We start from the raw sequence: 21,789 nt of genomic DNA, 5'->3' as shown, positions 1-21,789 counted from the left end.
ACTGTTAGTCCATTCATGGTTTCTGTGAGTCTGGTGCTGTTTTGTTCCTTCAGTTTTTTCTTTGTTCTTATACTCCACATATGAGTGAAATCATTTTATACTTGTCTTTCTCCTCCTGGCTTATTTCACTGAGCATAATACCCTCTAGCTCCATCCATGTTGCAAATGGTAGGATTTGTTTTCTTCTTATGTCTGAATAATATTCCATTGTGTATATGTACCACATCTTCTTTATCCATTCATCTACTGATGGACAGTTAGGTTGCTTCTATTTCTTGGCTATTGCAAATAGTGCTGCAATAACATAGGGGTGCATATGTCTTTTTCAAACTGGGTTCCTGTATTCTTAGGGTAAATTCCTAGAACTGGAATTCCTGGGTCAAATGGTATTTCTATTTTGAGCTTTATGGGGAACTTCCATATTGCTTTCCACAATGGTTGAACTAATTTACATTCCCAACAGCAGTGTAGGAGGGTTCCCCTTTCCCCACAACCTCGCCAACATTTCTTGTTGTTTGTCTTTTAGATGGTGGCAACCCTTACTGGTGTGAGGTGATATCTCATTGTGGTTTTAATTTGCATTTCCCTAATGATTAGCGATGTGGAGCATCTTTTCATGTGTCTGTTGGCCACCTGAATTTCTTCTTTGGAGAACTGTCTGTTCATCTCCTCGGCCCATTTATTAATTGGATTATTTGATTTTTGTTTGTTGAAGTGCATGAGCTCTTTATATATTTTGGATGTCAAACCTTTATTGGATCTGTCATTTATGAATATATTCTCCCATAGTGTAAGATACCTTTTCATTCTATTGATGGTGTCCTTTGCAGTACAGAAACTTTTTAGCTTGATATAGTCCCACCTGTTCATTTTTGCTTTTGTTTCCCTTGCCCAGGGAGGTATGTTCATGAAGAAATCACTCACGTTGATGTCCATGAGATTTTTGCCTATGTTTTTTTCTAAGAGTTTTATGGTTTCATGACTTACATTCAGGTCTCTGATCCATTTTGAATTTACTTTTGTGTATGGGGTTAGACAGTGATCCAGTTTCATTCTCTTACATGTGGCTATCCAGTTTTGTCAGCACCATCTGTTGAAGAGACTGTCATTTCCGCATTGTATATCCATGGCTCCTTTATCATATATTAATTGGCCATGTATGTTTGGGTTAATGTTTGGAGTCTCTATTCTGTTCCACTGGTCTGTGGCTCTGTTCTTGTGCCAGTACCAAATTGTCTTGATTACTGTGGCTTTCTAGTAGAGCTTGAAGTTGGCAAGTGAGATCCCCTCCACTTTATTCTTCCTATTTGGTGTCTTTGGTGTTTCCATATGAATTTTTGAACTATTTGTTTCAGTTCATTGAAGAATGCTGTTGGTGATTTGATAGGGATTGCATAGAATCTGTATATTGCTTTGGGCAGGATGGCCATTTTGATGGTATTAATTCCTAGCCAGGAGCATGGGATGAGTTTCCTTTTGTTAGTGTCCTCTTTAATTTCTCTTAAGAGTGTCTTGTAGTTTTCAGGGTATAGGTCTTTCACTTCTTTGGTTAGATTTATTCCTAGGTATTTTATTCTTTTTGATGCTATTGTGAATGGAATTGTTTTCCTGATTTCTCTTTCTATTAGTTCATTGTTAGTGTGTAGGAAAGCCACAGATTTCTGTGTGTTAATTTTGTATCCTGCAACTCTGCTGAATTCTGATATCAGTTCTAGTAGTTTTGGAGTGGAGTCTTCAGGGTTTTTTATGTACAGTATCATGTCATCTGCAAATAGTGACAGTTTGACTTCTTCTTTAATAATCTGGATTCCTTGTATTCCTTTTTCTTGTTTTATTGCCGTGGCTAGGACCTCCAGTACTATGCTAAATAACAGTGGGGAGAGTGGGCATCCCTGTCTTGCTCCCGATCTCAGAGGAAAAGCTTTCAGCTTCTCGCTGTTCAGTATGATGTTGGCTGTGGGCTTATCATATATGGCCTTTATTATGTTGAGGTACTTGCTCTCCATACCCATTTTGTTATCATGAATGGATGTTGAATTTTTTCGAATGCTTTTTCAGCATCTATGGAGATGATCATGTGATGTTTGTCCTTCTTTTTGTTTTGTGGTGGATGATGTTGATGGATTTTCGAATGTTGTACCATCCTTGCATCCCTGAGATGAATCCCACTTGTTCATGGTGTATCATCCTCTTGTATTTTTGACTTCAGTTTGCTAATATTTTGTTTAGTATTTTTGCATCTATGTTCATCAGGGATATTGGTCTGTAATTTTCTTTTTTTGGTGGGGTCCTCACCTGGTTTTGGTATTGAGAGTATTTCCTCCTCTTGTATTTTTTGGAAAACTTTAAGGAGAATGGGTATTATGTCTTCTCTGTATGTCTGTTAAAATTCCATGGTAAATGCATCTGGCCCAGGGGTTTTGTTCTTGGGTAGTGCTTTGATTAACGCTTCAATTTTGTTGCTGGTAATCGGTCTGTTTAGATTTTCTGTTTCTTTCTTGGTCAGTCTTGGAAGGTTGTATTTTTCTAGGAAGTTGTCCATTTCTTCTAGGTTTTCCAGCTTGTTAGCATATAGGTTTTCATAGTATTCTCTAATAATTGTTTGTATTTCTGTGGGGTCCGTCATGATATTTCCTTTTTCGTTTCTGATTCTGTTGATGTGTGTTGATTCTTTTTCTCTTAATATGTCTGCTTAGAGGCAAACTCTGTAAGGTTTTAAATTCTTCCATTTACCTTACCCATTTGATAGTCAAATTTTAACTATTTCTCAAATGTATATATTTTATAGCATATTAAATCTTTGTACACACCCACTTACTTAGCTTAAGAAGTTCAGAAAATACTATACACTTTTATTGCCATTTCAGTCTCAGAGTACTCATTTCGAATAAAAAAGATTCAAAAAAGAAAGTGAAATGGTCTAGCCAAGAAAAGAAGCATAAAATTAAAACTGAAATCACATGTATATATAGTGTGAATGCTGTCATTTATTCTATAGTTGATATTATAGCCACTTATCCCTTAGGGTGTAAAAACAATAATAAGTACTCTAGAGAGAACATTCTTGTCTTCTTCGTAAGTGTAAATTACTACCAACCTAGTAATACATATTTACTAATAATAATACTGGACACTTATTTTGTATTTAGTTATATTAAAGTAAATTTTAAAAAGCTAAGTTTGAGAATGAAAATTTTGTTTCTTGGAACTGTGCAGGGAAAGATTAAATAAGGGATGTTCAAGAATTGAATTTCAAGTCAAAGTAAATAGTAAAATAATGTTATATTGTTTCTGTAATCAGCTAAATCAGTCTTTCAAGGTAGGATTGTACCACACACAGTTGTAAAAATTAACATTTTTCATGCTAGACAAGTAAACTTTAGCACAATCTTTATACTTTATTAGTTAATGTTTTTATTAAGACTATCCAAATGAAAAATTTTTTGTTACAACCCTTCATTCTCAAATTGAGAGCAATTTCAAACTTATTTCCACCTGTAATTGCTAATTTTTTCCATCAGAATAATGGATTAATATAACTCTAATTTAGGCTTGGGAATTTAAAAAATGGATATTTATGCAGAGCAACCAATATATGTGCATTTAGTGAGTTCAAGTGAAGGGTTTACAGCTGTTTATTATACCATTCCAATTCTTCTGGAATTGTGTTAATGTTCAAGATAAAATAGTAGGAAAAAGCAAACATGAACAAAAAAATGGCACTGAGAAAATTGAGTTTAACAATGCAGCCGCATGCCTACATTTCTATTCAATCTCCCTGTGACTCTCTATGACTATGAAACTTTTCGCTTTACCCAATGTTTTCATTGGAAAACATTTTATTTCTATTTATCCTGAAAATCCAGCTGTGTGAGCATCTATGTGAGCCATTTTTCAGTTAAAAAAATTTTTTTACTGATGCATCAGATTTGTAATCTCTTTTTAAGTCTTTAAATTGTTTCTATTGTACTTTGTGAAATAGATTTATTTTCTCTTGGATACCCTATTAAAATCAAGAAATGCCTATATGTTTCTTCCTATATCCTCTCAAATCCACTTTTCCTCTCCTCTGCTATAATTTGCTTAATTATTGTGTTATTTAGAAATCATGATACCTTTGAATCAAAGAATACACTCAAAAATGTTGCTTAAACACCAAGAGAATAGAGTCAGTAGTTCAGTAGCAATTTCTACATCGATAGTCAGTACACTAGTTGGGTGAGGACTTAATAATGCATGTAATCATAAAATTATGTTGTGTACTTGAAATAAATGTAATATTGTATATCAACCAAACTTCAATTAGAAAAATATCAAAAAGTGTTGCCTAAGCAAAATTAGAGATATTTTTCTTTCACACCAAAGAAATTAATGACCACACAGCTAGTGCCTCTGAATTTAATCCCCTCTGACATAAATGGATGGTAAATTTCAGCCTTGCTTTGTACACTCAGTAAGTTCTTGAGGCAAATAATGTAAGTGGGATTTATGTCTAGTAATGGAACACTTTTAATTGAAATTTTAACGTGCATAGATATGTATAATATATAAAGAAAAGCACAATATATAAAGGTGTCTGTAAAGCCTATGATCAAACTTCTGAAGATAATTAGCCCTGATGTATTATTTACTACTTCCTCAATTCTAAGTTGCACTTCTTTTTCCACATTTAACATTTCTGAAATCAGGCTGGTCTTGTTTTTGGTGATTAAATTTAGTGCTCATAATTTATTTTTTCTCTAAGAAGCTGCTATTACCCTGGTAATATATCTAGAGAAATAAGTGATTATTGTATGTAGAGGGGTAGGAAATTTGTGTTTATCTAAACTAATTTGGCAAAAATAAAATTACAAATCTATTACAAAAAAAAAGAAAAAGAAACGCGTGAAATATCACCATCATACATGACCCTGCACCTGGGCTCCCTCAAGATTCTCCTCCGCATCCTGGTCACGTGGCCCTCATTCTCAGGCATCACAGCGAGCATGGTGGCTGCACCCATCCATGCGGACACCCACGGGAGCCCCAGCCGGGTGCACTCAGTCGACTGCAGCCCTGGTCACCGCGTCAGGGTCCTGACACCCAGAAAGAGGAAAGGGCATGGGTGCTGCAGTGAACCTTTTTGAAAAATGTTTTGTGAGAAAAGTTTTTAAAATACCCAAATACTTTGCATTTCAAAGGGTTGAGCCCGCTGGGCTCTCTCAGGTGGCAGGGAGTCCCGAGCCTACCGTTTGTATCTGAGACAGATCGTTAAACAGCAGCCAGCAGTGTCAAGGGCTGTGTGTGTGCTGAGTTCTTATAGTTTAGTTATTATTTACTATAATTACCTCTAAAGTGTACATAAGGACACCCAGACTGAAGTATTTGTGCAAACATCAGGCTTACGTAACACATTATAACCTCCTTTAGTCTGACTTTCTTTTGTTATTTTGGTAAATTATGAGTTGCCACTAATACTTATTCTCTTTTTAACAATGAGTTTAGGATTGGAAGATAAAACTCCCTATTCAAACATCATCAGCAAGAACATCTTCCAGACTAATGATTACAGTTGTCACTCTCTCTTGTATTTAGATGGATCGATCTCAGAAAAAGTTCAGTTCCAGCAATATGGCAAATTTGATGTATATATATATATATATTCCATGTTACAATTATAAACAAGGTAGGAAATTGACCACTACATTCCTACTTGTAATAAGAAAATATTTCTATTGTCAAATCAATATCTTTTATAAGTCTATGGTTTAACATTTTACTTTTCAGAGGTAGTTCCTTACCTGTGATTATACATTCATTTCTTGGGTGGTGTACCTGCTTCTCTACACTTCTCCCTCAAAGAAGAGAGTATTAAAGTCATAATTCTTGTTTTAAGTATAACAATTAAAAATAAATATTTTAATTATTAAAATCATTATTGAAGTAAATATTCATAAAAATAGCATGGAAATCTAGCTCATGGAATCTTCTTAACTTCTTTTAATTATGTATCTTAACATTGTTATAAGAAAATTAATATTCTTTTTTGATATTTGGTTCCATGAATTTGTCACTGGTTTAGATTCTGGTAAATACCACTATAATCAGAATCATAATGGTTTCCCCTAATCCCTCTGATATTCCTTGGTAGCCACACCCTCACTGAACCCCTGGCTCCTGGGAACCACCTGTCTCTTCATCATTACAGTTTTGCCATGTGGAGAACTCATTCGCATGGAATCAAGAATGTGGAATTTTTGTGATTGTTTGTTTCACTCTGCATAATTCTCTTGGTTTCACTCAAGTAGCTGCACATAGCAGTAGCACATTTTTATTGCTAAGCAGTAATTTTTTTATAGGTGTATCGCAGGTTGTTAATCTAAACATCCCTGAAGGTCCTTTGGATTGTTTCCTGATTTTGATTGTTCTGAATAAAGTGACTATAAATATTCACACATAGATTTTTATTCTCACAAAATTTTTAAATTTCTCTAAAAATTCTAGGGGTGTGATTTCTGGGTCATGAGTATATTTCTACATTAGAAACTGAGCACATTTTTCAGAGAAGCTGTAGCATTTTTACATTACCACCAGCAATGGGTGAGAATTCCAGGTAATGTTCATCCTCACAGTCATTTGGCATTGTACATGTTTTGTATTTTAATCATGTGTATATTGCTATTGAACATCTTCATGTGCTTATTTACCATCCATTTATCATGTTAGTAAAGTGTTTTTCTTTTTGGTATCATTTATATTATACTTCTTGAATACTAGGTCATTTTTATATATTCTCAATAGATACCATTGTCAAAGTGTGATTTGTTAAGACTTTCTTCCCTTGCATCTTATAAGTCATGGTCTTATCACCACCCTTTGCAGAAATCTATTTATTTATTTATTTTTATTGAGTTCAATATTTTTAGAGCATTTTAGGTTCACAGCAAAACTTAGAGGGAGTCCTAGAGATTTCCACAGAACCCCAAGCCCAGACCTGCACGTCCCTCACCGTTACCAGCAGACCATAGAAGAGGGGTGCACTCTGTGCTGTTGACACACTGATAGAGACACAACGTAAACCCCTGACTCTGTCCTTCAAATTGTGCATCATTGTTGCTGTTATGTGTATCATTACAGGGTCATATGAAGTAATTTCACTGCCCTGAACGTCTCCTGTTCTACTCAGTTCCCACCAGCCCGACACAGCCGTTTGCAATGTCCATGAATCAATTATAGTTAGAATTATACAATATGTACACTTCCAAAATTGGCTTTTTTGAAACTTACTAAATGGCTTTAAGATTCTGTAGCTTTTCAAGGCTTGATATATCATTTCCTTCCACCATGATTAATGTTCTGTCATCTGGATTTACCACCATTTATTTATCAATTCACCTTCCAAAAGTTGTCTTGGTTGATCTCAAGTTAGCCATTTGTGATTTAAGCTGCCCAGCTATGTGTGTGCAGCTTTTCGTGCTGACATGAGTTTACAGCTCCTTTTGGTAAATGCTAATAAGCACAACTGCAGCAGCACATGGTAAGGGTGAGTTAAGTTTTGTAACAAGTGGGCAGACTCCCTAAGTGTGCCATTTGGCACTTCTGCCAGCAATGTATATCTGATGTATTTGTCTTCTGTATATCATCCTTGGTATTGTTTTTAGGTCTTTGGACTGTTGTATAAAGTTTTCTTTGTAGTTTTAGGGAACAGTCCTTTGTCAGCTATTTCTTTTGAAAATATTTTCTCTGAGTTCCTGGCTTGTATTCTCATTACATTGACATTGTCTTTTGGAGGGCAGATATTTAAATTTTAAGGAAGTCATGCTTCAAATTACTCATTTCTTGGGTTGTGCCTTTATTGTTGCTAGATAATTGAATTTTCAACTTTGATGAAGTATATTTTTTAGTCCTTCTATCTATTTTGCTTTTGTGTCATTTTAAGCATTCTGTGTAGTCAGGTAACTAAATTTTTATTTTTGTTTTATCTTGAGTGTTACAATTTTATGGCTCCTTCTGAAATTAATTTGGCAGCCAGTCTCCATTTAATTGTTTCCTAGTATCTTTGTCAAAAACCGAATGGCCACATGTGCAAGGATCCTTTTATGGATTGTGTACATTTGTCCACTGACCTATTTCACTATCCTTTCAGTAATACCCCAAAGTCTTAACTGTACCTTCATAATACATTTGAAATTGGATAGACTGATGCATCCAGATTGATTAATTTTCAAAATTATTTCCTATACAATAGTTCCGTTGCCCGGTCCACATAAGCATTACCGTCAGTTTGTCTGGATGTATAAAAAGCCAGTTGTGAATTGACAGTAACTGTGAGAAAGGTGTGGATCAGTAGGATAAGGAATGAATCTCTACTGTGTTGTTTCTTACAGTCCATGAGCATGATGTGCCTTTCTGTTTAATTCATTGTTTCCTATCTTCCACCCATATTTGGAGTTTTCCATCATACAGTTTCTGAACCTATTTAGATACTTATCTGATATTTCAATTAGCTTTATGTTACTATCAATGGTATTGTTTTCCTACCAAATTCTTATTGCTAGCACAGAGAAACATGATGCACTTTTATGTTTAAAATCTGTGTCCTGTGACTTTACTAATCTGACATTAATTCTAGGAGGTAATTTTGGTGTAGATCTCTCTTGATTTTTTATATTGACAGTTGTGCCATCTGTAAATAGGTGCCCTTTAGCTCCTTTGTAGTTCTTGTTTTTTGTTTACAGTTCATATATTATTACATTGCTAGGACGTATACTACAATGTCAGATGGGAATCGTAGAGATTGACATCCTTAACTTCTTCCCTGTTCTCGGGGGAAAGCATTCAGTCTGTCCTCAGAGACTCTGGCATTAACCATAGTTGGTGTGTGAATGATGTTTGCCACCTTGTTTATGCATGTAGAAATGATTTGCTCATTGTTGAGGACATTTGTATCTATACTTCTGAAAGTTATTTGCTTACTTTTATGGTGCTTTCCTTGTGGGTTTTGGTATTCAAAGCTGGCAGAATGCAGTGAAATAATTCTCACATTTCACATCTTCTTGACTTACTCTTTTGATGCCAGTTTAAGGAAGTTCCCTTATTTTAAGGTCTCATGCAATTCCTTTGAAACTGCATAGATAATGCAGAGTAATCTTCCTATCTTAAGGTCAACTGTGCCATGTAAGATCACAGTGTCATGGATGTGATATCATCATATTCACAGGTTTCAGAGATAAACACAAAAATTGGGGTAAAACTTTTAGAATATTTCCTACGACTAATTCAAAATTATATGTGCACTACCATGCTTATTACGACGTAACTTATAATATGAAGATATGGAAGCAATGTAAGTGTCCCTTGATAAGTAAATGTAGGAAGAAGATATGGGTCATGTGGGCAGCTCAACCATATAAAAGAATTCAATCTTGACATTTACAGCAATATAGGTGAACCTAGAAGTTATTATATCAGTTGAGACAAATCAAACAGGAAAAGACAAATACTGTATGATCTTATATGTAGAATCAAAAAACAGTGAACAAATGAACTCACAAAACAGAAACAGACTTATAAACACAGAACAGTCTGTGGGTTGTTATGGGCAGGGGGATGGGAAGACCAGCAAAATTGGTGAAGAGAATAAAGAAGTATAACATTCCATTGTAAAATAAATTTAGCACAAGAATGGAAATAAAGCATGGGATATAAAGTCAATAATGTTCTAATTTCTTTGTAGAGAGATAACTACACTTATGTGTTGAACATTTAAGAATATAAATATCTGATATATGTATGTGATTTGACACACGCACATATGTATGTCAAATCCCTATTGTACATCTGAAAGTAATATAAAGCTGTATATCAACTCTATCTCAATAAAGATATAATGAACATAAAAGGAATATTTCCTAGCACAGCGACATACACTCATATTTTCACAGATAACCTGGAATCAGTATTTTTCCATTTTAATTAGAATGTAGAATTTTACCAACAAATAAGCCATTTTATGTATCTCTGATTTTTTTTAAGATTTTACATTTGCAACTTTTGTAAACCTATGGAATAAATTCTACCTTGTATTTTATTATCAAACTTTTTTCAAGAAACTCAAGCAAATGTAGTCTATTTAGCTGTTCTGTTACCCTTCATTTCTCCTAATATTCCATATGCATTTTTGATGAAATTTCCATTCTGTTCAAAATAATTGATAAGAAATTGTTTAAAAACAAATCTGCTCATGATGAACATCTTAATTTTCCTTTATCTGAGAATACTTTATTTTAATTTAATTCCTAAAGGGTATTTTCACTGGGTAGAGAATTCTGGATTAACTGTATTTTATTAGACTATACATGTTTTCTGTCACTTTCTTCAGCACTCTACAGTTGATCAAATCCATAATTATTTGAATCATTGTTTAACATCATGCAATGTCATTTTTCTCTTATTGATTTCAAGGATATCAAGTCTAATTAAGGCTTTCTTAACTGCTTGCATCAGTAAGTATATGCAGTTTTCTAAATTTGTTATGTTTTCAGCTATAATTTCTTTTAAAACATTTTCTTCCTGAGCTCTTTCTCATCTCCTCCTATGATTCAAGGAATAATCCTGGCAGATTGATTTTCTTTGCTGTTTTTCCCAAACTTCCCTGAATGCTGTTCATTTTGATTTTTTCTATTGAGCTATCTTACAGATTTTCCTGTTTATGTCCTCTATGATCTTCATCCTCTTTGAGTTCAACTAATAAGTCATTTTAAGACTTGTATATGTATTTTATTTGTCTTTTTAAAGTTTCCCTGTTTTGTTGCGTTTTCTACACCTTTGTATGTATGAGCTTTACCTGGTGGAACATTTTTATAAACGCTGTTTTAAAGTTTTTGTGGAAACTTTCCAACAGGCACCATCTCAGCATCAACTCCTGTGGTTGCTTTGTCCTTGGGAACTTGAAGATTTCTGTTCCTTTAGGAACCAGGTAATTCTGGACTTCACCTTGCACAGTTCTTTGTAGTTTGTAAAGACCGTGAGGCCTCATTTAAATCTTATAGAGAATGTTGAATGTCTTTTTAAAAACTTTTTTTCGCTGAAGTCATCCTGTGGGTTTATGTCAGCAGTTTTCACCCGCCCCCTCTGTGCTGTGGTTTTGTTGCCTCTCATTGAGTATTTGCAGTGCTGTCTGCGTCGGTTCCCACGTCTGTCATCCAGGGAGAAGTCCGAGAGTCTAGACGTCAAGCTCAGCACTCCACGTCCTCACTGTCCTATCTGGGGTCAGATGAGCGCCTGCAGTTTCATGGCATCACTCACCTGAGGCTTCCTGGCTCCACCACCTTTCTGAAAACTGACTCGTTTATTTCCATTTTCTGTCTCATGCCCAAAGAAGGAGTTTTGGATATCCTATTCTACCATGTATTTTCTACTAACACATGATGTCTGTGGCAAAACTGAAAAGGAAGAAAATGTGAGGGTTTTCACATCCTTTGGAGAACACAGCATCTCTGGAGAATAATAAAGAGCCCCTGGTCCTCGGGGCACTGCTGCTGTCATTTCCACCATGCAGACGTGCACTGGAAAAGGATGGCACAGGAGGACCCAGGAAACTGCAAGGGGAGATTCCACACAGATTCTGGGACATCAGGAGTTTCCTTAGTCCTTGAGGTAGATGTGGGAAGGCTATCTTAGACATGTCTCTGTAAATGTCTAGTGCCGATTGTACATTTTGGATTACTTGCATCAGTGCCAGAGAAAGGTGGAGGAAATATTGAAAACTTTCTACTGGTTCATTAGTAGTTTAATTTCTGGTCTTTGCACAATTATCCTGCTGCCTTTTGCTTCCCCAGGCCATCATACATCTCCTCTGCTCACTCCATACTTAGTTAAGGCTGCATTCATCCCAAGAGAGAGCATGGAGTGTGGCTGCACTGCCGTGACTCCTACTGCAACCCCATCATCCCCCGTGACACGAAACAGATGAAGTGGAATGGCCTGAGCTGTGCTACAGGATTCCTGTGGCTGCTCCTACTGTGCCTTTCTGCTTTGTAAGTTGAAGAATGTCCGGGACAGGTGAACAGTCTGACATGTGCATTCAGTTTTTTGAGACATTTATCAAAACCAGGAAGGGTAGTTGCCCAGGTGTTCCAGGACATCACTATATTACTAATGAATTCTTATTACCTGGGTACACCATATGGTTATATGCCCTATCCTGTTGCCTGCAATAATTGGTTCTCAATATTGTGGAAATCTGCAATGTCTGTATGGAATCCAGAAAATTCCCATGTTTGCTCTGGACATTAGCATACCCAATAGTAGAAATTAGTGAGGATATCAGATATGATATCCAGAAAGGCAATCTAGGACACTAAGTGTTCAACAACTAAGTTTGGAACTCCAATACCAGTTAAATAGCTTTGAAAATGTGAGGTGATATCAGTTTTATAGAAAGTTTTGGTAAATCTCTTAAGCAGGAGCATAAATATAGAAAAAATCTTTGAGATTTTTCTTTTCCTTATGTCACATATAAACATAGATGTTATAAGAATTACCTTTTATATCATCATTTGATCTATTCTTTTGTATGAACTGTGTGGAACATGGTTATGTTTTCAAATTTTTAAAAAATAAATTGCCATTCAAGTAACTAAATCTGCATAAACAATGAGGTATTCATAATAAAACTTTTAAAACCAAATGCAAATTGTTTGGTTAGTTCTAGGTCTATCATGTTAATTGCTGTATATTATTTCCCTGAATGAATGTGCCAAAGTGTGTTCCCCCATTCTGATGCTGATGGACACTGACAGTGTTTATCATCTCCCTGTGCCAGCGATGCTGTTTCTCAACACAGTCAGCAATGTGCTTGGTAACCCACAACAGGCATTTCAGTTGGGTAAATACAAGGAGTGGAATTATTGATTTTGGGGTAAGCATATATTCAAAGTTAGCAGTTACTGACATATCTTCCCACCAGTAGCATATACAAGTTGTTTGCTTCTCATCTGTCACAACATCTATCATTGTCATTAAATTTGGCATTTTGGGTGGATATGTAATGGCTCATAATTGTGGTTTCAAACTGCAATTCCTTGAGATATAATAGTAGTCAATGCTGAATTTGAAACTGTTGGCCCCTTGCCAACATCTCTGTATGTTCACCATTCTGGTTCAAAATGATGACCTCTTACTGTCATCCTAGTGTCCTTCTGAGAGTAGCATCCAGTCCTAAAAACATGCTTGTCCCATTGTTTGTATAAATTGGGGATTCAATGCCCCTAGGAAAAACTTTGCCCAATTACAAATAGAGTTGATAATAAGTACACAATTTCTTGCTCCCTGATGAAGCAATTCGGAGACTTGTAGATGTTCCACAAAAATCACCAATGGGATTAAGTCTAATTAGACAACATGACATTTTCTGAATACTGGGTCCATATCTGTTGGGTAAATTCTCAGATATTTCAGCTTGTGAACACAAAAGTGAGTAAAAGTAGTATAAAAGTTATCAGTAATCCACTTAATTTTCTCCACTTTACCATATTTACAACATGTAGAAAGCTAAAGCTATTTTTAACTGAGAAATAAGAAGGAAAGACTTACTGGGAAATACGAAGGAAGATGGAGACCCTGACACCGGAATTTAGGGAAGGGAGTGAAGATTTAGTAAGTCTGGTACAGGAAGCAGGGATTAAGGAAAGCAAGTGTTCTTTGCACCATAGCAATCTGTCTTCATTTCCCTGACTGTGTGTTTGTGTGTGTGTGTGTGCACACGCACACTTACGTACTCCTGCACTTGTGTGTGCATGTATTTTCTATTTTTGGATTTATATTTTGAATAGTTACCTTAATTTGGAGACAAGACATAGACAGCGATTGTCACAGTATAGGCACGTGAAATACATCATGAGTTGCCAGTAAGAATGTAACACAGAATATAAAGCTCTCTTTCTTATTTTGCTCTTCTATCTCTTGGTCAGAGATTCACTTCTTATATATTTTTATCTTGTTTTGGGGGAATATGAAATCCTCAGTATTTTGTTTGTATGACATGGAGAACGTGATCCTATATTGAAGTAAAACCTCTTAGAAACATACAGAGTCCCACTCTATTTATGCCAAAAAGAGGTGATCTAAATGCCATATTGGCTAGCTTGAATGTTGACATCGTTACTCTTCAAAATTGCAGTGCTAAATGCAATTTACTTAGTTTTCATTAAGAAAACCCATATTCATTGCTTTGAAGCTGATAAGTACTTTACTTTTTTCACTTTATATTTTTGTAGTCATAGTTTTAGTTCTTTTAAGTCCTAGGATGCATCATGATTAATAAATAAATTCTTATGGGAGACTTTTATGGGATTTTAAAGTTACCAAGAGAATTCATGTTGAAAAACAGCGCAGATGTTTGTCATGCCCACACACTAGCAGGGCACGACATTCAAGCCGCTAACAGAGTCATAGTCTTGATGCTGAAATAGTGACTATGGACATGCAGAAGGTCCATTTGCTCTCCCATAGGTGCGTATTTCCCCTCCTCCCTTCTCCTTGGATTTGCTCCTATTTGTCTCCACCTCCTATTGCTTGATACTGTCCTTGCTTCTTTCTTACTCAATCTATCACTCCATCTGATACTGTTTTAATAAGCAGCACACTTGAAAGGGTAAAAGACTTTCAACAGTAGAAATTTTTTTTTAAGGAAGAAAATCTTCATCAGGAGTAATCCTTTACACATTAGTGCATCATTTATCTGCCAGTACCATGGAGACTAATTAAGAAGTTACTAATTAATTTATTATTGATGAATCCCTGGGAACAATATGTAATTTGAATTTACAGTGGATTGACAATGGAACGTTTAGGTATAGGAATTATTGTGGAGAAATGGAGACACATAATTTATAATAGCATCATTTTCCTTAGCATTACTGAGATATAGCCTATATAACACTGTGTAAGGCTTAGGTGTAAAACATAATAGCTTGATACACATATATTCTGTGATATATTTGCCACCATCAGGTTGGCTAACATGTCCATCACCTCTATTATGACACTATTCTTTCTCGGTCATGTTTCTTGGCTGCCTTATCACACATTACCTGTTCACACGTGTATGCTCATATCTGGCATCTTAATTCTATTCCATTGGTCTATGTGTCTGTTATTATACACTTTTATAAAGTGGTTCCATACTGTTTTGAATAACACAGCTTCATAATGTTGTTTGAATTAAAGAAGAATGATGTCTATTTTGATCTTTTCTCAGTATTGCTTGGGATTTAAGTTTCTATTATATTCCATATGATGTGGAGAGTTTTGACTTCTATTTAAGTAAGCAAGGACACTGGAATTTTGATATGAATTTCTTTGGATCTGTAGATAGCTTTGGGTGGTATGGACATGTTAACAATATGAATTCTCCCAGTATATGAACATGGGATATCTTATGTATTTGTATGTTTTAAATTTCTCTCACTAATGTCTTATACTTTTCAGTATGCAGATGTTATACTTTCTTGGTTAAACATATTTAAAATATATTTGTGATGCTATTGTAAATGGGAATATCACTTCCTTTATAGCTAGCTAATTATTTATTTATCAAAATGCATTAGATATTTATTTGTATTTGCTCACGTTTCCAGATGATTTTACGGGACACGAGAAACTTAAAGAAGTGATTAGTTTACAGTTGTTTAGCTTGATGAAAAAGCTCATCCTATATTCATGAATCGATGCCTGTTTTTTTGCTTGCTGTAACTTAGTCAAAGCGCGGGAGCACGGACTTGGCGCTCAGTAACCAGAGGAAGTCTAAGCCCTCTGCATTAAACGTCATTCTGACTCGGTTTCTCATTTTTGCGGTCCCCGACTGCAGCACCAGTCACTACTATGAGTATCCCTGGAATGCTGTACATGATATATTTCAAAACAATGCTGACTTTTGGAAAATGAAATTGTTTCTGAAGCATAGCTGGCAAGGTGCACACAGCCTAGCTGATGCGATACAAGTACACATGATGAGGTGATCATTTCACAAAGATTTGAAAATGACTTGGAAAATTAATTACAGTCTAGAGAGGGGGTATAACAGTATGTCTTTGAGTAATGTAAGAACAATTCGGAAGTGATAAAGGAAGGACAGAATGCAGAAAAGTGGAGGAGAAAGATATTGAACCCAAAGAGTAAAAAGAGAAAGAGAAATGCAGAGAGAGACCATCTGACTGGGGACTAAATCTTTAAGGTAATTGGGATTCCAGGGTTGAGGAAAACTCTGGAGAAAATGATCCATGATTGTAGATAAAAAATGTATCACATAAGAAGCATTGAGAGAAAACATTCATATTTCCAGAGGTGACAGGAAAAGGGAATGGAGTGTACAGGGTACACCATCCACTCAGAGCCAACAGCTCTCTAGTCACACTGAACAGAACATCTGGTCTCAAGGCAAAGCGGAGTCTACTTTCAGGAATTTTAGTCTGTGTAGTTGGGGAAAATTGATATAAAAATTCATGGCAGCTGGTAAGGTGTGTGTGTGCTAGAAGATACTGTTTCTGATTTTGAACTTGTTGAAGGGAGAATGACAGTCATATACTGAACTGAAGTAGTTATCTAAATCCAGGATAAAGTAAGTCCTCTCTGGAAAGACAAGCAGATCTGAGAATGTACAGGATCACCAGAAAAGGGGGGAAAGCAGGTAAATAGGAAGTGGAAGCAAAAACTGAAGAAGTATGAGTGAAATGATAATGTTATGGACACAAGGCATAGGCATTCACTCACATAAGGCAAAGAATTGAAGAAAATCTATGCATAGACATTTAGATATAGATTTGAAAGTAGATATAAAAATTATAGATGGTATTGGTATAGCTATGGTCATGGGTATGGATGTGAACATAAATCCAAATTAACTGAGAAGCCTCAGTTTATCTTTCTATATTAGTGTTCTCTGCTACTCATGAAAATTCCCGTTACGGGATGATATAGATTTAAGTTTCCACTGGATTGAGATAGACATATACATACATACATATGTAGACTAACAGATGAAATTTATGTCTATCTTTGCATCTGTATAAATTTCAATGTGCCTTTAAATATTTATTCTGTGTCAATTAAAATTATTTTATATGAATTCTTCCTATAAATTTATTCTAAAATGAGTACTGAGTCATTATTTTTTACTCTTAACACTCACTGTAAACATGCTCAGTGACATAAGACCCTGCTGAGTGCCCCTTTCACCTCTGTGTTCCTCAAGCTGTAGACCATGGGGTTTAGCATTGGGGTGATAACCCCATAGAGCATGGCGATGAGTCTGTCCCTGTCTGGGGAGTGGTGACTTGAAGAGCGATGGACATAGGTGAAGATGGCTGTGCCATAGAATAAACAGACCACCAGGAGGTGGGAGGCACATGTGGAAAAGGCTTTGCACTTCCCTTCTACCGACTGGATCTTTAGGATGGTGGATATTATGTATACATAAGAGACAAAGGTAGTTAGGAAGGCACCAATTCCTGAGATACCTCCTACCACTAAAACAAGCATTTCTGCCATGTAGGTGGATGAGCAGGAGACGGCCACCACTGGGGGGATGTCACAGTAGTACTGGTTAACACGATTGGACTTGCAGAAAGACAGGCGGAAGGTGGACATTGTGTGGAGGAGGGAAATGAGAAAACCTGCTGCCCAGGTTCCAGCTGCCAGCTGGGCACAGCGAGCCTTGGTCATGATGAGGGTGTAACGGAGGGGGAAGCAGATAGCGACGTACTGGTCACAAGCCATTACAGCAAGAAGGAAGACTTCAGTCCCCGCCAGGGCCATCAGGAAATAAAGCTGCAAAGCACAGCCCAGGAAGGAAATGCTGTGATCTCCAGTCAAGATATTGTCCAGCATCTTGGGGATGGTAGCTGATGGGCAGAATATGTCTAAGAGGGACAGATTGGCCAGAAAGTAGTACATGGGTGTGTGCAGAGTTTTCTCCATCCCGATGGCCAAGAGAATGGCCCCATTTCCCACCAAAGTGACCTGGTAGGTCACGGCAAAGACCACAAAGAGAGGATAGTGAACCTCGGGGAGGTCAGAGTCCCGCAAGAACAAAGTGAGTCAAGGGGGTGAGATTGTAGCCATCCATCTCCTCTCTCCACAGCAGTGTCTCTGCAAGGAAGGAAGGCAAAAAAATGGGTTGGAGACAAAAGCCAAGGGGACTATTGATTAAAAATTTGATAAATCACTCTTGCATGGCTGATGATGATATGGTAGCCATTTTTAATTAGCGATCCCAACTATTAGAACTACTAATAAAAGCACCTACTCATTTCATGTCGTTTTTGGAATACGCATCTTCAGTTCTTTACAATGAGTCAGCCCTCTGAGACCCTAAGGAAATGTTTAAATATTCATCTTCTCAGTAAAAATTCTTGTGAGCCTTTCACCAATCTTTGGGATTTCACAATTCAGTGAGAGCTACTTCTGTGTTCTTCACACCTAGTTGGTCATTTACCTTATTTTCCTTTGTAGTGTCTCAGCGTGATAATTTTATGCACTATCTTAATTTTAAGTACCTCAAGGCAGAAGCTATCTATTTTACAAGGTATATAATTTTTTAATATACTTCTTTCACAATATTTTATTGGCTTTAGTTGTACAACATAGTGACTCAATAGTAACACACATAGTAAGTGTAGATCCCCTGTTACCATACCACAATATTACAATATTATAGGTTATATTCTCTATTTGTACTTCCATTCCTATGACTAATTCATTTTATAATTTTAAGTTTTACCTCTTTATCCCCTTCACAATTTCTGCCATTTTCCCACCTCCTGATTTCACTTACATGTACAAAACAAACCCCACTAAATAATAAATAAATACATTTTATTTAATATTAATAACTGTTAGCATCTAGTAGACATAGACATATAACAAAAGAATATTTATTTGTGTGTGTGTAGAAGAATTAATGTTTTGTCTTCTGCTTAGACAAAATATATATGTTCATAATAATACATATGGAAATGCTTTTATGACTTAGAATTTTAATCATTTGAGTATTAATTTTAACAGATATTTTCCAGAATTAGTATAGTTTGATAAATTTAGTATATAAAATTAAATAAAACAAAACAGAAATAGACTCATAAAAAGAAAATAGACTGCTGGTTACCATGATAGGCAAGTGAAATAGTTGAAGAAGATAAAGAGTCACAGACTTCAATTAATTTAGTCACAGGGATGAAAATACAGCATAGGCAATATAACTAATAATATAGCAATATATTTGTGGTGGCCTGTGATAACTACACTTACTGTGATGAGCATTTCTTAATGTATACAATTGTTGGATCACTTCATTGTTTTCTGAAAACAACATAATATTGTTAATCATCTATATTTCAGTACAGTTTTTTAGGAATAAAGGAGGAATAAAATGGTTGCTAGTGTCTAAATGTGAATGAAACTAAATACAAATATATTCACGTGACACTCAATGCCCACTCTCCTTAAAACAAACATTTCAACATGTGTCTATTCAAGGAAATATGAGCCGACAAACATGGGTGATTGAAGCTCTTGTTCATATCAACTCCTTTAATTTCTAAATTGCTTTTGTATGTATTTAAAAAGTCCTCATAATCATAAATGCAAGACTATGAAAACAACCTAGCTGAAGGTCTCAAAATCCATACTTCTGTGGATGGTTCTGTCACATTGAAAACCATATGGTTTTTGGTATCAGACATGGATGATGGAGATAGAGGAAGATGATATAATAAAATGCAAACTTCATTTTCAATGGTTCCCCTCCACAATTTTTTTGTCTACTGGAAATTGCTAATGATATATTTGCTCAGATAAAATGCATAGTATAAGTAAAAGAAATTATATATAATGATTTATTTTTACAAATGGAATGAAATCACTTTCTACCAGCTTTCTTTAATGCAACATTTCTTTGTATCTCTTTTCTTTCTTCCTTTTTTTCCTTCCTTCCTTCCATCTGTCTCTTTTGAAACTTGCAGAACTTATTTTGGTTGGCAATCTTTTTAAAATCTTACTTTATCTGATGTAGTTTAGAAGACTCCTAAACTATTGTATATCTACCTGAGGGCTACTTCCCCTTAACTTTATTTAATTGAAATATAGTTAATCTACAATGTTATATTAGTCTCTGTGTCTAACATAGTGTTTTGACAGTTCCATACTTGGCTAAATGCTCACCATGATAAATGTAGATAATATCTGTAGGTAGTATCATACAAACATTCCACAATATTTTTTACTATATTCCCTGTGCTGTACTTTATCCCTGTGGCTAATTTATTTTATAATTGGAAGCCTGCATCTCTTTACCCCCTTCACCCACTTTGACCACCCTCCCATCCCTCTTCCCCATGTGATATTTAATGGAGGAACTCTGATGCTACTTGTGGGATGATTTTATTCTTTCCTCAATCCACAGCAGGTCTGTGTCATGCTTGGGAGGGAAAGAAAATGTATTTTCATGATGTTAAAGTTGTGAAATTTAGAAATGAAAATGACTGTAATAACCACAAAGTGCAGCAGGTTTTTAGTGAGTGAATTAAAATGATTGAAACAAAAACAACCTACCTTGTCAATTTACATGTCAATTCACAAATTCTCAAATGTCAAAGTTCTACAGAGCAATACAATTTCATTTCTCTACGTCTTTACAAATTCATTTTCTGAGAATATTTTAGAAAGTTTTGAAATTTTTCAAGGTACTTTCTATTACAAGAAAAATTAATATCTTGATACATTAAATATTAAGTTCTACATGAAATGCTCATTTTATTTTAAACCTCTACTTATTAATTTGACTCTTGGTTTTACAAGGATTATTAGAAATAAACCGAAACATTCTCAGAAATACGGAAGTTAGTTCTACGTCAGGTTATATAATCAATATGCATTATTTCAAATAATATATTACTCTAAATTTTGTACTTTGTTACCATAATTTTAAATCAAACTTCTGTTCTTGGCATAAAATGTGCAGAGTTTGTTCATTTGGGGAAAAACTTGTGTTCACATTAATAGCACCTTTCTTGTGAATAAAATATAATGAAACAGGTGTTTGCCACCTCATTAGAAAGACAAGGGTGATAGTATTCTTAATAATGCATTAAAGAAGTTCTATAACGCTCCTTATTAACCCGAGAGTGATAGCAAATATAATAAAGACTCAGAGAAATCCTTATGAAGAGTAATTACTCACCTTCTTTGTGTGACTAATTGGTGTAACTGTATTCATATATGTATATGAAGAATACATGTTAAAATCAGTTACTTTTTCTTTTCATAAACAGTCCTACATAAGGAGAGTTATAGCGAGGGATATATGGCAAAGATTATGGTCCTCTTGGAAATTATCCATAAAACAAGCTCTTGTATGTACATAACTTGCCAATTTGTATGTGGTCAAATCTGAATGGAACATATAAGATGCCTTTTCCTTTAGTAAATAGTTACTTCAAGGATCTGCTATTGAGAGAAAAAGAACATTAATTAATGAAGCAAAATTAATCATTGATTAGTCTTGGAACATAAGATAATAAAAATTTTATAATTATTTTGTCAATATCACAGATAATTACATATTAAATTGCTTTAAAAATAGGAGGATGTTCTTACTAAATCTATATTTCTTAAGATGTTTATATTCTTCCTTTGGAAAACTCAGTGGATTGATTGCTTATAATGTAATCAAAATGTCTTTCTGTGATTAGTGATTTATTATAAATTTAATATCTCTTTTTGATTTGTAACATTTTCCTGTCTCTTAGGTCT

The 21,789-nt window shown here is 35.2% G+C and overlaps 1 pseudogene; it reads right to left on the bottom strand.

The window, feature by feature from the left end:
• Nucleotides 1-17,181: 17,181 nt before the first annotated feature.
• On the bottom strand, nucleotides 17,182-18,106 carry LOC118969987 (olfactory receptor 5V1-like; annotated as a pseudogene).
• Between the last annotated feature and the right edge of the window lie 3,683 nt (nucleotides 18,107-21,789).

The sequence above is a fragment of the Manis javanica genome, chromosome 14 (genome assembly GCF_040802235.1).
Source record: "Manis javanica isolate MJ-LG chromosome 14, MJ_LKY, whole genome shotgun sequence".
Lineage (NCBI taxonomy): Eukaryota > Metazoa > Chordata > Mammalia > Pholidota > Manidae > Manis > Manis javanica.
This window is presented reverse-complemented; position numbering and strand designations above follow the sequence as displayed.